We start from the raw sequence: 15,044 nt of genomic DNA on the forward strand, positions 1-15,044 counted from the left end.
TTTATGTAAAGAAGCAATGAGAGATGACTTTTAAAAAGCTGATCGGAGAGCTTATATGTGGGACTAAGGAGATTGGACTTTATGCCTTAGGCAGTGGGGAGTCATAATACCATGGTTTAGCACCTTATCCCTCTGACAGATATTAGACTGAAGATTAATGGTATCTTTATATATGTATCATATCACAGAGCACCAAGGACTGGCATTTAACATTTCAGTATAAGTTAAGTAAGATCTTGAATCAAAGAGTATGGAGGATGGTATTAGATGAGAAAAGAAATGAAAAAAAAAGCATCATTAATATTCATACCCTGTCACAGTCACAGTTGCGCTTCATTTCTTTGTTCTATTCTTAATCTACTTTAAATATTTTTAGCATTAACTACACTATGTAAAAGATTCTAATGAAAAGTTAGGACCATTGTGCACATGATGTCAAATTTTCCGACAAGACATGAATCCTCTTTAAATTGATCAGTTAAGAAGGAATGGTGCCTTTAAATTGTCATGGCAGGATAACTAGTACCAAAATGAGGGCAAATTAGGTGAATCACTATTATAAAAAATCCAATCTACCCATACTGTATCACATATTTTCTCCTCAAGATAAGTGAAGCATTAGAAACTCAAGCAGAAATGCCTGGTGTTTTACTTGGGAATCTGCACAGTGATTTAGACTGCCAATCAGCAAAGTAAGGCTATGTCTACATAGTGCTGATTTCTCTGTTTTATAGTAGGGAAAACTGAGAGCTTTGGCCCATTATCCAGGTATTTTTGGATATTTCCTAATGTTTAATGCAGAGTAGGCAACATTTTGGCTGGGTATTTTGGTTTATTTTATCTAGGTGCTTGGCATTATGTGGAAAATTTTCTATTTATGATGAAACTTTCCATTCATAACTTTCTTTTAGAATTTCTTTTGTGTAAACTTTGAATCTTGGTAGAAATGTACCATTGTTAGGAAACTGCTGAAAATTCACTTTTGCACATTCTCATTCCATCCCATTCTCTTTAAAATGTACTTGTCTATTAAACAGGCAATGACATATGATTCAAAGTGCAAAGCCATGCATACCCACAGCTACCCATTTTGTGTTCTGCTCACTGGGGGATTTATACCACTCTAGGAAAGAGCCTGCTCTCTCCCTGTCTGATTTGTAAAGCACAGAATTGGGGGCTGTACTATAGAAATTGACAGATTTTCTGCATTATAGTCACAATAATTTTTTCCCTCTGAAAAAATATTGCGAAGCCCTGGATGGGGATTCTTTACAAAATTCCTAGTATCCTAATTTTCTATTATTGTTTTCTTCTTTTGACCTCAAGTATCCAAGATCTTCCTCTTTGCCTATGCAAATTCCTCCATCAATTTAAGCCAGAGTTTGGATGCTCTCTTCTTTAGAAAGCTTTTACTGACTATACCAAATGGAAGAGATCTTGTCTTCCTCAGAACTAATACCTTGTTGACAATACTTGTACGGTACTTATCACATTCAGCTTTTTTTTTTTATTGTTGGTCATTCAAAACATTACATAGTTCTTAATACATCATATTTCACAGTTTGATTCAAGTGGGTTATGAACTCCCAATTTTACCCCGTATACAGATTGCTGTATCACATCAGTTACCCTTCCATTTATTGACATAATGCCTTTCTAGTGTCTGATGTATTCTGCTGTCTGTCCTATTCTCTACTATCCCCCCTCCCCTCCCCTCCCCTCCCCTTTTCTCTCTCTACCCCTTCTACTGTAAATCATTTCTTCCATTTGTATTATCTTGTCTTACCCCTCCTTTCCTCTTATATGTCATTTTGTATAACCCTGAGGATCGCCTTCCATTTCCATGCAATTTCCCTTCTCACTTCCTTTCCCTCCCACCTCTCACCCCTGTTATTGTAAATCTTCTTCTCAAGCTCTTCGTCCCTACCCTGTCCTTGTTTCCTCCCCTTATATAAAAGGAGTCATTTGGTATTTGTTTTTTAAAGATTGACTAGCTTCACTTAGCATAATCTGCTCTAATGCCATCCATTTCCCTCCAAATTCTATGATTTTGTCATTTTTTAATGCAGAGTAATACTCCATTGTGTATAAATGCCACATTTTTTTTATCCATTCATCTATTGAAGGGCATCTAGGCTGATTCCACAATCTTGCTATTGTGAATTGTGCTGCTATGAACATCGATGTAGCAGTGTCCCTGTAGCATGCTCTTGTTAGGGCTTTAGGGAATAGACCTAGAAGGGGAATAGCTGGGTCAAATGGTGGTTCCATTCCCAGCTTTCCAAGAAATCTCCATACTGCTTTCCACATTGGCTGCACCAATTTGCAGTCCCACCAGCAATGAACAAGAGTGCCCTTTTCCCCGCATCCTCTCCAGCACTTATTGTTGTTTGACTTCCTAATGGCTGCCAATCTTACTGGAGTGAGATGGTATCTTAGGGTAGTTTTGATTTGCATTTCTCTGACTGCTAGCGATGGTGAGCATTTTTTCATGTACTTATTGATTGATTGTATGTCCTCCTCTGAGAAGTGTCTGTTCAGGTCCTTTGCCCATTTATTGATTGGGTTATTTGTTATCTTATTGTCTAATTTTTTGAGTTCTTTATATATTCTGGTTATTAGGGCTCTATCTGAAGTGTGTGGAGTAAAGATTTGTTCCCAGGATGTAGGCTCCCTGTTTATCTCTCTTATTGTTTCTTTTGCTGAGAAAAAAATTTTTAGTTTGAGTAAGTCCCATTTGTTGATTCTAGTTGTTAACTCTTGCGCTATGGGTGTCCTATTGAGGAATTTGGAGCCCGACCCCACAGCATGTAGGTCGTAGCCAACTTTTTCTTCTATCAGATGCCGTGTCTCTGATTTAATATCAAGCTCCTTGATCCATTTTGAGTTAACTTTTGTGCATGGCGAGAGATAGGGATTCAGATTCATTTTGATGCAAATGGATTTCCAGTTTTCCCAGCACCATTTGTTGAAGATGCTATCCTTCCTCCATTTCATGATTTTAGCCCCATTATCAAATATAAGATAGTTGTAGTTTTGTGGATTGGTTACTGTGTCCTCTATTCTGTACCATTGGTCCACCCGCCTGTTTTGGTACCAGTACCATGCTGTTTTTGTTACTATTGCTCTGTAGTATAGTTTGAAGTCTGGTATCGCTATACAGCCTGATTCACACTTCCTGCTTAGTATTGTTTTTGCTATTCTGGGTCTTTTATTGTTCCATATGAATTTCATGATTCTTTTATCTATTTCTACAAGAAATGCTGTTGGGATTTTGATTGGCATTGCATTGAACTTATAGAGAACTTTTGGTAATATCGCCATTTTGATGATGTTAGTTCTGCCTATCCATGAGCAGGGTATATTTTTCCATCTTCTAAGGTCTTCTTCTATATCTTTCTTTAGGGTTCTGTAATTTTCATTGAATAAATCTTTCACCTCTTTTGTTAGGTTGATTCCCAAGTATTTTATTTTTTGGGGGGATATTGTGAATGGAGTAGTTGTCCTCATTTCTGTTTCAGAGGGTTTGTCGCTGATATACAGGAATGCCTTTGATTTATGCGTGTTGATCTTATATCCTGCCACTTTGCTGAATTCATTTATTAGCTCTAATAGCTTCTTTGTGGACCCTTTTGGGTCTGCTAGGTATAGAATCATATCATCTGCAAATAGTGATAATTTAAGTTCTTCTTTTCCTATTTTTATGCCTTTAATTTCTTTCGTCTGTCTAATTGCTCTGGCCAGTGTTTCGAGGACTATGTTGAACAGAAGTGGTGAGAGAGGGAATCCCTGTCTTGTACCAGATCTTAGAGGGAATGTCTTCAATTTTTCTCCATTCAGAATGATGCTGGCCTGTGGCTTATCATAGATTGCTTTTACAATGTTGAGGTATGATCCAGTTATCCCTAATTTTTCTAGAGTTTTGAACATAAAGGGTTGCTGTACTTTGTCGAATGCTTTTTCTGCATCTATCGAGATGATCATATGGTTCTTATTTTTAAGTCTATTGATGTGGTGAATAACATTTATTGATTTCCGTATATTGAACCAGCCTTGCATCCCAGGGATGAATCCTACTTGATCATGGTGTATAATTTTTTTGATATGTATTTGAATCCGATTCGCCAGAATTTTATTGAGGATTTTTGCGTCAAGGTTCATTAGAGATATTGGTCTGTAGTTTTCTTTCTTTGAAGTGTCTTTGTCTGGTTTAGGAATCAGGGTGATGTTGGCCTCGTAGAATGAATTTGGAAGTTCTCCCTCTTTTTCTATTTCCTGAAATAGCTTGAAAAGTATTGGTATTAATTCTTCTTTAAAGGTTTTGTAAAACTCTGCTGTATACCCATCCGGTCCTGGGCTTTTCTTAGTTGGTAATCTTTTGATGGTTTCTTCTATTTCTTCTATTGTTATTGGTCTGTTTAGGTTGTCTATATCCTCCTGACTCAATCTGGGCAGATCATAAGACTTAAGGAATTTATCTATGCCTTCACTATCTTCTATTTTATTGGAGTATAAGGATTCAAAATAATTTCTGATTATCTTCTGTATTTCTGAAGTGTCTGTTGTGATATTGCCTTTTTCATCCCGTATGCTAGTAATTTGGGTTCGCTCTCTTCTTCTCTTCGTTAGCATGGCTAAGGGTCTGTCAATTTTATTTATTTTTTCAAAGAACCAACTTTTAGTTTTGTCAATTTTTTCAATTGTTTCTTTTGTTTCAATTTCATTTCTGATTTTAATTATTTCTTGCCTTCTACTTCTTTTGCTGTTGTTTTGCTCTTCTTTTTCTAGGATTTTGAGATGAAGTATGAGATCATTTATTTGTTGGTTTTTTCTTTTTTTGAGGAATGAACTCCAAGCAATGAATTTTCCTCTTAGAACTGCTTTCAATGTGTCCCATAGATTCTGATATGTTGTGTCTTTGTTTTCATTTAACTCTAGGAAGTTTTTAATTTCCTCCTTGATGTCTTCTAAAACCCATTGATCATTCAGCAACCTATTGTTCATTCTCCAAGTGATGCTTGATTTTTCCTTCCTTCTTTTATCATTGATTTTCAGTTTCATTCCATTATGATCAGATAAGATGCATGGTATTATCTCTACCCCTTTATATTGTCTAAGAGTTGCCCTGTGACATAATATATGGTCTATTTTTGAGAAGGTTCCATGTGCTGCTGAGAAAAAAGTGTAACTACTTGATGTTGGGTGGTATATTCTATATATGTCAATTAAGTCTAGGTTGTTAATTGTATTATTGAGTTCTATAGTTTCCTTATTTAACTTTTGTTTGGAAGATCTGTCCAGTGGTGAGAGAGGTGTGTTGAAGTCTCCCATGATTATTGTATGTTGGTCTATTAGACTCTTGAACTTGAGAAGAGTTTGCTTGATAAACACGGCTGCACCATTATTTGGGGCATATATATTTATTATTGTTATGTCTTGTTGGTGTATGGTTCCCTTGAGCAGTATGAAGTGTCCTTCTTTATCCCTTTTGATTAACTTTGGCTTGAAATCTATTTTATTAGATATGAGTATGGACACTCCTGCTTGTTTCCTCAGTCCATATGAGTGGTATGATTTTTCCCAACCTTTCACCTTCAGTCTATGAATATCTTTTCCTATCAGATGTGTCTCCTGTAGGCAGCATATTGTTGGGTCTTGTTTTGTGATCCATTCTACTAGCCTGTGTCTCTTAATTGGTGAGTTTAAGCCATTAACATTTAGGGTTATTATTGAGATATGGTTTGTTCTTCTAGCCATATTTGTTTACTAATGTTACTAAACCTGATTTGTTATCCTCTTTGACTACTTTCTCCCCTTTACTGTCCTACCTCCCATAGTTGGTTTTCAATGTTATTTTCCATTTCCTCTTCCTGTAATGTTTTGCCAAGGATTTTTTGAAGAGATGGTTTTCTAGCTGCGAATTCTTTTAACTTTTGTTTATCGTGGAAGGTTTTAATTTCATCTTCTATCCTGAAGCTTAATTTCGCCGGATACACGATTCTTGGTTGGAACCCATTTTCTTTCAGTGTTTGAAATATGTTATTCCAGGATCTTCTAGCTTTCAGAGTCTGTGTTGAGAGATCAGCTGTTATCCTGATTGGTTTACCCCTAAATGTAATCTGCTTTCTTTCTCTTGCAGCTTTTAAAATTCTCTCCTTATTCTGTATGTTGGACATCTTCATTATAATGTGTCTAGGTGTGGATCTCTTATGATTTTGCACATTCGGTGTCCTGTAGGCTTCTAGGATTTGGGATTCTGTCTCATTCTTCAAGTCTGGGAAGTTTTCTCGTATTATTTCACTGAATAGAGTGTTTATTCCTTTGGTATGGAGCTCTGTGCCTTCCTGTATCCCAATGACTCTTAAATTTGGTCTTTTGATATTGTCCCATAATTCTTGGATGTTCTGCTCATGGTTTCTTAGCAGACTTGCTGAGCTGTCTATGTTCTTTTCCAGTTGAAATACTTTGTCTTCATTGTCTGATGTTCTCTCTTCTAAGTGATCTACTCTGCTGGTAGTATTCTCAATTGAGTTTTTGAGTTGGTTTATTGTTTCCTGCATTTCTAGGATTTCTATTTGTTTGTTTTTTATTACCTCTATCTCCCTGTGAAATTGATGTTTTACTTCCTGGATTTGTTTGTCAATGTGATCTTTCATTATCTGATTTTGCTGTCTCATGTCTTCCTTGAGACTCCAGATCATCTGAAGCATGTATATCCTGACCTCTCTATCTGACATTCCATCTGTTGCACCTATTACCTCTTCTAAAGTTGAGTTGACCTGCATTGCCTGTGATCCTTTCTTTCCTTGTCTTTTCATACTGCTGGCGTTTCTTTCTGCTTGGTGAAACTGTTGTGTTTTGAAATTTTCTCTCTATTTATTTATATTGCTCTTGTATAGTTGAAAAATCACCCTTGCAGGGCAGGTAGTGGCTGTGATCCTCCTCCAATTGGTGTGATCCGTCTACCACGCTGGCAGGCCCTAGGTCTGCTCTGCTGGTCGGTCAAAGGTCCGCCTACCCAGCAGGCATGAGGGGCACCTCTGTCACTCCGCAGGTTGCTGGGCCTAACCTCCCGATGGGTCGAAGGTTCGCCTAGCTTGCAGGCACTGGGGGAGGGGCCGGTTCCGCCCCTCAGCAGGCCGCTCGGCCCATCTGCCGGTGGTCACAGTTCCGCCTACTTTGCAGACACTGGGGGAGGGGACGGGCCTGCCCCTCAGCAAGCCACCGGCCCTGTCCTACTTGTGGGTCCTGTCCGCGTTCCCTGCAGGCGCGTGTAGCTGTTCTCTCACTCGGCAGGTTGCTGGACCTGACCCGCCCGTGGGTTGCAGGTTTGCCTAGCTTGCAGGCACTGGGGAGGAGAGATATTAGAAGGGGAGTGAAGAAGTCACTAAAGAGAATGAGTGTAGGCAGGTAGAATTCAAGGAAGGGGGAATAGGAAAATTGAAAAGAAGTGAGAAGACAAAAGAAAAAAAAAGTGAAAAGAAAGAAAGAAGAAACGAAAAAAAATAAAAATTTAAAACAAAAAAAGAAAAAATTTTATAATGATAGTAAAAAATGGAAATTAAAGTTTAAAAAATAATAGTAATACTAATAAAATAAAAAGAATTTAAAAAAATTGGAACCATTAATAAGAAAGTTAAAGAACAACAACTACATCAACAACAAAAAGTGAAAATAAAATAAAAAAATAAAAAAAATACTAATAATAATCATTAAAAAAAAAAAATAATAATAATACATGCAGTCATATAGCTCGATTAACTTCTCTTCCAGTTGGTGGAGCTATACCCACTGGGCCAGGCTTCTCTTCTTGATAGGTGGGAACCAATCACTGTGCCTCAGCTCTTCTTCCCAGACTGTGCGGGTCTCCAATCCTGAGTGCCTAGGGCCTTCTCTTGTGGTTCCTCAAGCCAGGCCCCGCTCACCTGTGACACTCACCACAATACTGACTACACGCCAGGTCTGCTGCTCCTGGGAACCCTGTTTTCATGGGTGCCTGGGCACACCCTTTGTGTTTGCCTCCCTCAGACCCTAAGTTTGTAGGGCTTGGGGCTGAGGGCCCCCAGCGAATTTGTTTCCCCTCAGGTAGCAGCAACTCCCCTGATAGCTGGTGCAAGGGACCTGTTGTCAGCACTGGTGATAGCGATAGCTGTGAGTTCTGCGCCGCTAGTCCTGCGTCACTCCTGATTCCCTGGGTCTGGCTGTGGTGCTCAGTTGGCTTTTACCTCTTTGAGTTCAGGTGGGCCGACTAGATATTTCAATGGGATCATTAGTGCTGAGTCACATGAAGCAGGCGAACCGGAGCTAGAATGCAGCCAATTCGGGCTCGGTGTATTCTGAGAAGGTTAGACCGTTCGCCTGGGGTCCACTTCAGCTCAACCGTGCCTAGTGGTCCTGAGCGAACAGTATTTTGACAGTTTACTTCTCCCTATGCCCGTGCAGCTGAAGGGGTTAGAGACTTGATCTCTCCGCGTCCGCCGCCATGTTGGATCATTTAGGTTTTAAATTGTCACTCATCTTATCAGCTGTTCCATTTTACTCGGCAGCTCACTCTCGCGGTTAAGAGTCTGTTCTAAGGTGCTCCGCGGAAAGCGGTGGCGGCAGCGGCGGTGGCTGCAGCGGCGGCGGCGGCGGCGGCAAAGCTGTGGCCTTCGGGACCCCCGTGGAGGGGGTGCGGGCTGGGGGAGGGGAGGCTGCGCCTCGGGGCCCGCGCGGGCCGGGTACTGGGCACGCGAGAGAGCGGGTGGGGTGGGGGAAAGAGATTGAGATCTAGATTTAGGGAGTGAGCGTGGGAGGAGAGATGGCGGGGGAGAAGCGAAGCGAAGAGGCGGAGAGGGGAATGAGAAGGGGCCCAGGGAGCCGGGCAGCTCAGGGGCTGCAGCCTTACTGCTCGCGCTGAAGTCGTGGCGGATTCACTCCATCTAGGCCCTTTTCTTGACACGGTGCTGAATTCTTGTCGACAGATCTCCTTTAATGATCTTTACTTCTTCTTTTAAGAAGCAGCAACATACGCTGCGGTCGTGGTGGCGCGGAGCACAGAGCGGCTTACTCACTCCCCGCCGCCATCTTCGCACATTCAGCTTTATACCCAAGGAATTTGGTTATATTGTTTTATGCCTCATAGGATAAACTCCCAAAGGACAGAGTCTATATCTCATATCTGTACACATCCCAGTGGTATACACACAGAGAACTGATGTGGGGTCCAGCACATGGCATGCCCTCAGAAAATATTAGTTTGGTGAACTCATGAACAATGTGTATTTATAGACTTTAGTGGAGGAAAATGATATATTCAGTGTGTTAGGCAAAGGTGGTGTATAGAATCAGTATGTATTTAATCAGCTCAGGGCTTCTGTACTAATTTGCCCCATGAATGAATTTGAGAAAATATAGCTGAATGGATGATGTACAGATTGGTCTAAAATTGTCAGAAAAATTACATTTTTTTCACCTTTTATGCCTTTGTATCATTCTCTAGTACCTGTTGTAACATCTTTATTTAGAAGAGGAGGGAAAAAGTCTGATTTTAGGGTAGGAAAAAATTGTTTCCTACCCTAAACTGAGTAAACTTTTAACGAATCCATCATTCATGCCAGGTACTGTGTTAGTGTTGAGGTAATATGAATAAGATAGGATTCCTGACTTTAAGGTCCTACCAGTCTATCAATGTAGGGTGAGAGGAAGTAGGAAGTATCAAGAAAGAAACAAGGGAAAACTCTTCTAGAGTATGATACCACTTAAAACTGGGGACAGCTAAAATGAGAGTAGATTCTTAAAGGCCCAGTTACCTACATTTGTTGCATGTTCTTTCTGCTTTTTTTTTGGCAGGGGAGGTACTAGAGATTGAACCCAGTGGTGCTTAACCACTGAGCAACATCCCCAGCCCTTTTTATATTTTATTTAGAGACAGGGTCTCACTAAGTTTCTGAGGCTGGCCTTGAACTTGTAATCCTCCTGCCTCAGTCTCCCAAGCCACTGGAATTATAGGTGTGCACCACCACACCTGGCTTCTTGGCTGCTTTTGATAATTCCAAAGACACACTATAGCAGGGAAGGAACTGTCAGTTATTATAAGGTGATGTACAGATTGGTCTAATTGTCAGAAAAGTTACATTTTTTCACCTTCTATGCCATTGTATTATTCTCTAGTACCTGTTGTAACATCAGGAAAATGGTTGATACTCAGGAACATAGGTCATTCTCATGAGAGAAGAAGACCAGAGAGGATGATGCTAGAAGCCTATTTCCATTTATCAGCTTTGGAATTTCCCTTGACTGCAACTACACCACAACTAGCCCCTACCCTTGACCTACAACTAGGACCATAGGACTTCGAAGGAACTCATACATACATATACCCCACATTAACATATGTTCTCTCACATGCAGACGTAGATACATACAGTAACAAACACATGTACATTTTCACATGCACAGATTTGCACACTGAAAATCCCTGAACCCAGTAACTGACTCCTGTTATTTTCTGTCTTCTGTGGAGGTAGGTGATGGGTTTGAGTTTAATGGTCCACTCTCAGCTCGTCTCCTCAATCAGTACCTTTTATGTAGGTTTGGAAGTCACTTTTTCCTACTGATTTTGTCTCTGAAGTTTGAATATTCATCCTAAGGAGAGCCAGGTACAAACAACTTAATTTATTTACCTCTTTAGGACTGTGTGAGATTTTTAGTGGGGGATATTTTTCTGTATTATGTAAAATATTTAAAAGGGACACAAGAACAAAAGAGACAAACTGACACTGTTTTACGAACATGTAGATCTGTTCATTTTATGCACTACAGAAAACAGTACTCAGAGAACTGAGGTTTTTGATTGGTTCAGGTTTTGAGTTTTGCTTTATAGATTTGGTCAAATGGCCATGAATGCATATCCAACTGACTGACAGTTTGCTATTCATTACTATAGAAAACATTCTACATGACTGTCTGGGGCAATTTTTCTAGGATACAATTCTCTGGTAAGGATACCTTTAACTAACAATGAGAGTCACAAAACCCCTTTTACATGCTAGGATTTACTGCATGTGAGAGTGGTGAATTTGACATGTTTTATGAGGATCAATAATATAATTCAGATGCTTGCTATATTTCAAACTAAATTGAACAATACCAATTCAAGCCATAAACAGCACTAAAGAAACTCAAATGTCGAATTTTTTGAAATGAGACATGACTCAAACAGATTCCCCCCTCCATATCAAGCAGTGTTTTAGCTATTTTTAATTAGAACTAGCTAAATATAGCTCTTATCTTTATAGACTAGAGAAGTGGTTGACATTTTGCTAAACCTTTTAAAAAATACAAGGTTTATTAATAAGTTATGTTAATTCCTAGAAAAGAAGCAATTAGATGTTTTATACTTTAAGCTGACCTAGTTTAGAGGTCCTAAGTCAAAGAGAAAGTTAAGGAAAGCAACCAAGATTGGAAAAACACGAGATTTGTTGCTGTCTTGGTAATAGCCTGAGATGAGAATGAGAGAATGGAGGCGTCACCATGACAGGAGATTTTTGAGAAGTAATTATAGAACTAAAATAGCAATAAAGAGTCTCAGTAAAGAAAATCAATCATAGTTATATGGAGATCACCAAATATGTCACGCTGGAAATATTATGTTTCAGTCCATGGAAGCTGGGTTGTCATTGTTGGGCACCCACAGCCAGGAGCTCACCTCATAGGAAAGGTCAGAACAGAAATTGGTTGTGTAACCACATTTATGATTGTCCTGTCTGCCTGGCCTCTGTGTTTACCTGCTGTGAATTCCAAATGCTGGCCATGAACTTCCATCTTGGCCTGATCATGGAGGAGATGAAGATTATGGTTGACCTGAGCAGTCAAGCCACAAGATGTTTACAGTTTTGACAGTGAGTGAAATGCAAAGGCTGCTATCTGAGGTGTCATTTGAGGTGGCAGGTGGGCTTAGTGAAAAGGAAGAGTAATGATTTTCTGAACCAATCTCCCTAACTTTTTATAAAATACTGATCTCCATTCAAAATTTTAAACTATGCCTTTTGATAAGCTTATTTTTCTCTCTACTTTTATTTCTTCCTGAGAACAGTTAGGAAGAGTGCTTTCAGATAAAATTTAATTTTTCACTTTGATTATTTGAGGGCTAGGGGGCATATGTAGAGTATATTGGGTATTTTAAAATGTATTGTTACAATCTATATTATAACCTTCATCTCTTCTTGCTTTCCTTCATCACCTACCTACTAGAGACTAATGAAATATTTGAAGAAAATGACTTCATTTAGTTTACAAACTTTTGTATCCAATAAGAGATACTTAAGTATCATAGAAAAATCAAATAATGTAAATAAAAATAAAACTATAATTATCTTTAATGGGTACCTAGAGATATCCTTGGCATTATACTCAATATTTTTATATGTATATGTAGCTATATATTTGTGCTTATGAAAAACCGAATATATTAATTAATATATAGTGTATAGTGATTTATAATATATAATAAAATATAATCTAGAATATAATATATATAATATATGTGTGCATATGTATATTTTTCTCTCTATGTATATATGTCAAGTTTTACTACTTTTGAGAGAATATGCTGTTTTAAAATCTACTGTTTTGTGTTTTTTAATTTAGTAATTGGACTCAGTACAAATAGTGAAGTTAGGATATTTCTCTTGACTGCAGCTTCTTGTTCTTCTTCCTATGTAGTCCAGCCAAATATTTAGCAGGTGACCAGCAGTACAGGTATACTAATTGTTTATAGACAGAGCCTGTTCTTTCAACATTAGGATATAGTTTGGTTGGTGCCATGCTATATTGATTGCTAAAGAATTAATATTATCTCTGAGTGGCAAAGAAAATCTTCAGATGCTAGAAAATACAATGTTAGGATTAGGCTTCAGATAGCCAAGCGAAAATCTACCATGTTCCAGAAGTCCATGAGAGATGTGGATGTGTACATCTTCTTGCTCCACAAACACTCCATGTCTGTATAAATATGTCAAAATATACTTTACTGTAATTTATTACAAAAAGAACAAATAAATAGAGCTTATAAGATATTTAAGTGGTTATGCCACATAGGCAAGCAGAGATAACAGTGTTGCTCTAGATTAGGTAATTATAAATATTTTGTTCAAGGAGAAACTGAATTCAGAATCCTAGAATAATCAGAGAAAGTTTCACAGTGGAGAAAATATTTGGGATAAGAGAAGGGAAATGAAATTCATGTTTGGAGATAAGAAAGGGGTATGATATATCAGGAAAACTAAGAAGATTAGTTTTGCTTTTAGATTCATTTCTTAATCCTTCTCCTGCTCTGCAAGAGGTTTTGGCTCTTGCAACTATTCTTTCCTGGGCTCTATTCCTAAATGGCTTCTAGTTAGATATCACCAGTGGGAGACCACTGGTTAGAAATTAGAGATCAGAAATTAGAGAGTGGAGAAGTCATGGTCTTCCATCCCCTTCCTCCAATCCTCTGCTACTGTTTGGATCTTGGATGATTGGCAGTGTCTCTTCTGTGGCTGTGTTTTTTTTTTTTTTTAAACTGGGAAGCTCCAGTTATCCATCTTCTATTGTGTGGCTCTTTCAAGGTTCTATCTCCTGCCTTGTAGCCTTGCATTCTGATTCCCAGTCTCTTATGATATTGCCTTCTGCATCTATTCCTCATCTCTATGGATTCTAGCATCTTCTTGCAGTTACAAACTTCTAGGTTGCCTCATCTTTCCCCATTTGCTCTTTTCATTCTCGTGACATTTTACAACTCATTTTCTGTATTAAATCCACTATATTGAGTCACCTCATGTGGATTCTCTTTAATTGGATAGATCAAAACTGGCATTATCTGTATCAGGAATTGAAGTAGACAAGGCTGAAAAGATTGCAGGGCCAGGAAGTTCCTTACCTGGGCTGGTAAGCTTGCTATATCAGAAGAACTTCCAAAAAGGTAGAGGGGAAAATGGATTCAGCTGCTGAAATGCCAGTGATTTTCTTTCATATATTTTAGTTTATTGCCCAGAATATCACTTGTATCAGAAGAGTAGAAGTAACCTGAATTTCTTTCCCTCCTTACTGTATATACCAATAAACATCCAGAAAATAGGTGAAAAAGATGAAAATGGAGTAGAACTCAATTCCTTGGTGTCAAATCCTGTAATGGAGATAGAGGTATATAGTCAGAAATGTGCTGCCTTGAAAAATACAAGTCATTCAGGAGAAGGTGATACCTGAACTAAGACCTAAAAGCAGGCATGTAAATTTCTGATCACTGCTGTAACAGACCACTGAAAATGTAATACTTTTAAAAACAGTAATATATTATCTTAAGTTATGGAGGCCACAAGTCTGAAATGATGATCACTGACCTAACTTCAAAGTGTCAGATTGGCTACATCCTTCTTAAGACATTAAGTGGAACCTTTCCTTATCTTTCTCAAATTCTAGAGTTACCTGCATCCCTTGGCCCATGGCCCCTTTCTCCATCTTTCAAATCTGCCAATAGTAAATTTAAATCTCTGACCCTGAGTTTTCTGTCTTCCCCTTTCGTTTATAAGGACCCTGGTGATTACAGTGGAGAATACAGCTGGAGAATAAAGGAAACACTTCCCATCTCAAGGTCTTTAGCTTAGTAATATCTGAAAAGCCTTTTTTTGTTGTTTGTAGTTGTTTTTGCTATTGTTATTGGTTTTTTCTATGTAAGGAAACATTCACAACTTCTACAGATTAGGTGTCTGTTTGCTACAGTAAAGTGGGAGTTTTCCATGCAAAAGAAGGAAAAGTGTATTCTCATCAGTATGAGCAGAAAGTGCTGGACAGAGGCATAGAAAGTTGTAGTACATTCTTGATCCTCAATAGCTAGTCCTCAGAAATTATTATCACTGCCATTTCTCCAGCAAAAAGAAAAGTATATTCACTAAGATTTAAGGAGTGTGCATTCTGCCTCATATCCATACATTGTGAGCAGAAAGAAGTTACTTAAATTGAAATATAGCTTTATTCTAAAGTTCAATTTACTACTCTGTAGCATAGGAGAAAGAATCTTGTATATA

The sequence above is a fragment of the Urocitellus parryii genome, chromosome X (genome assembly GCF_045843805.1).
Source record: "Urocitellus parryii isolate mUroPar1 chromosome X, mUroPar1.hap1, whole genome shotgun sequence".
Lineage (NCBI taxonomy): Eukaryota > Metazoa > Chordata > Mammalia > Rodentia > Sciuridae > Urocitellus > Urocitellus parryii.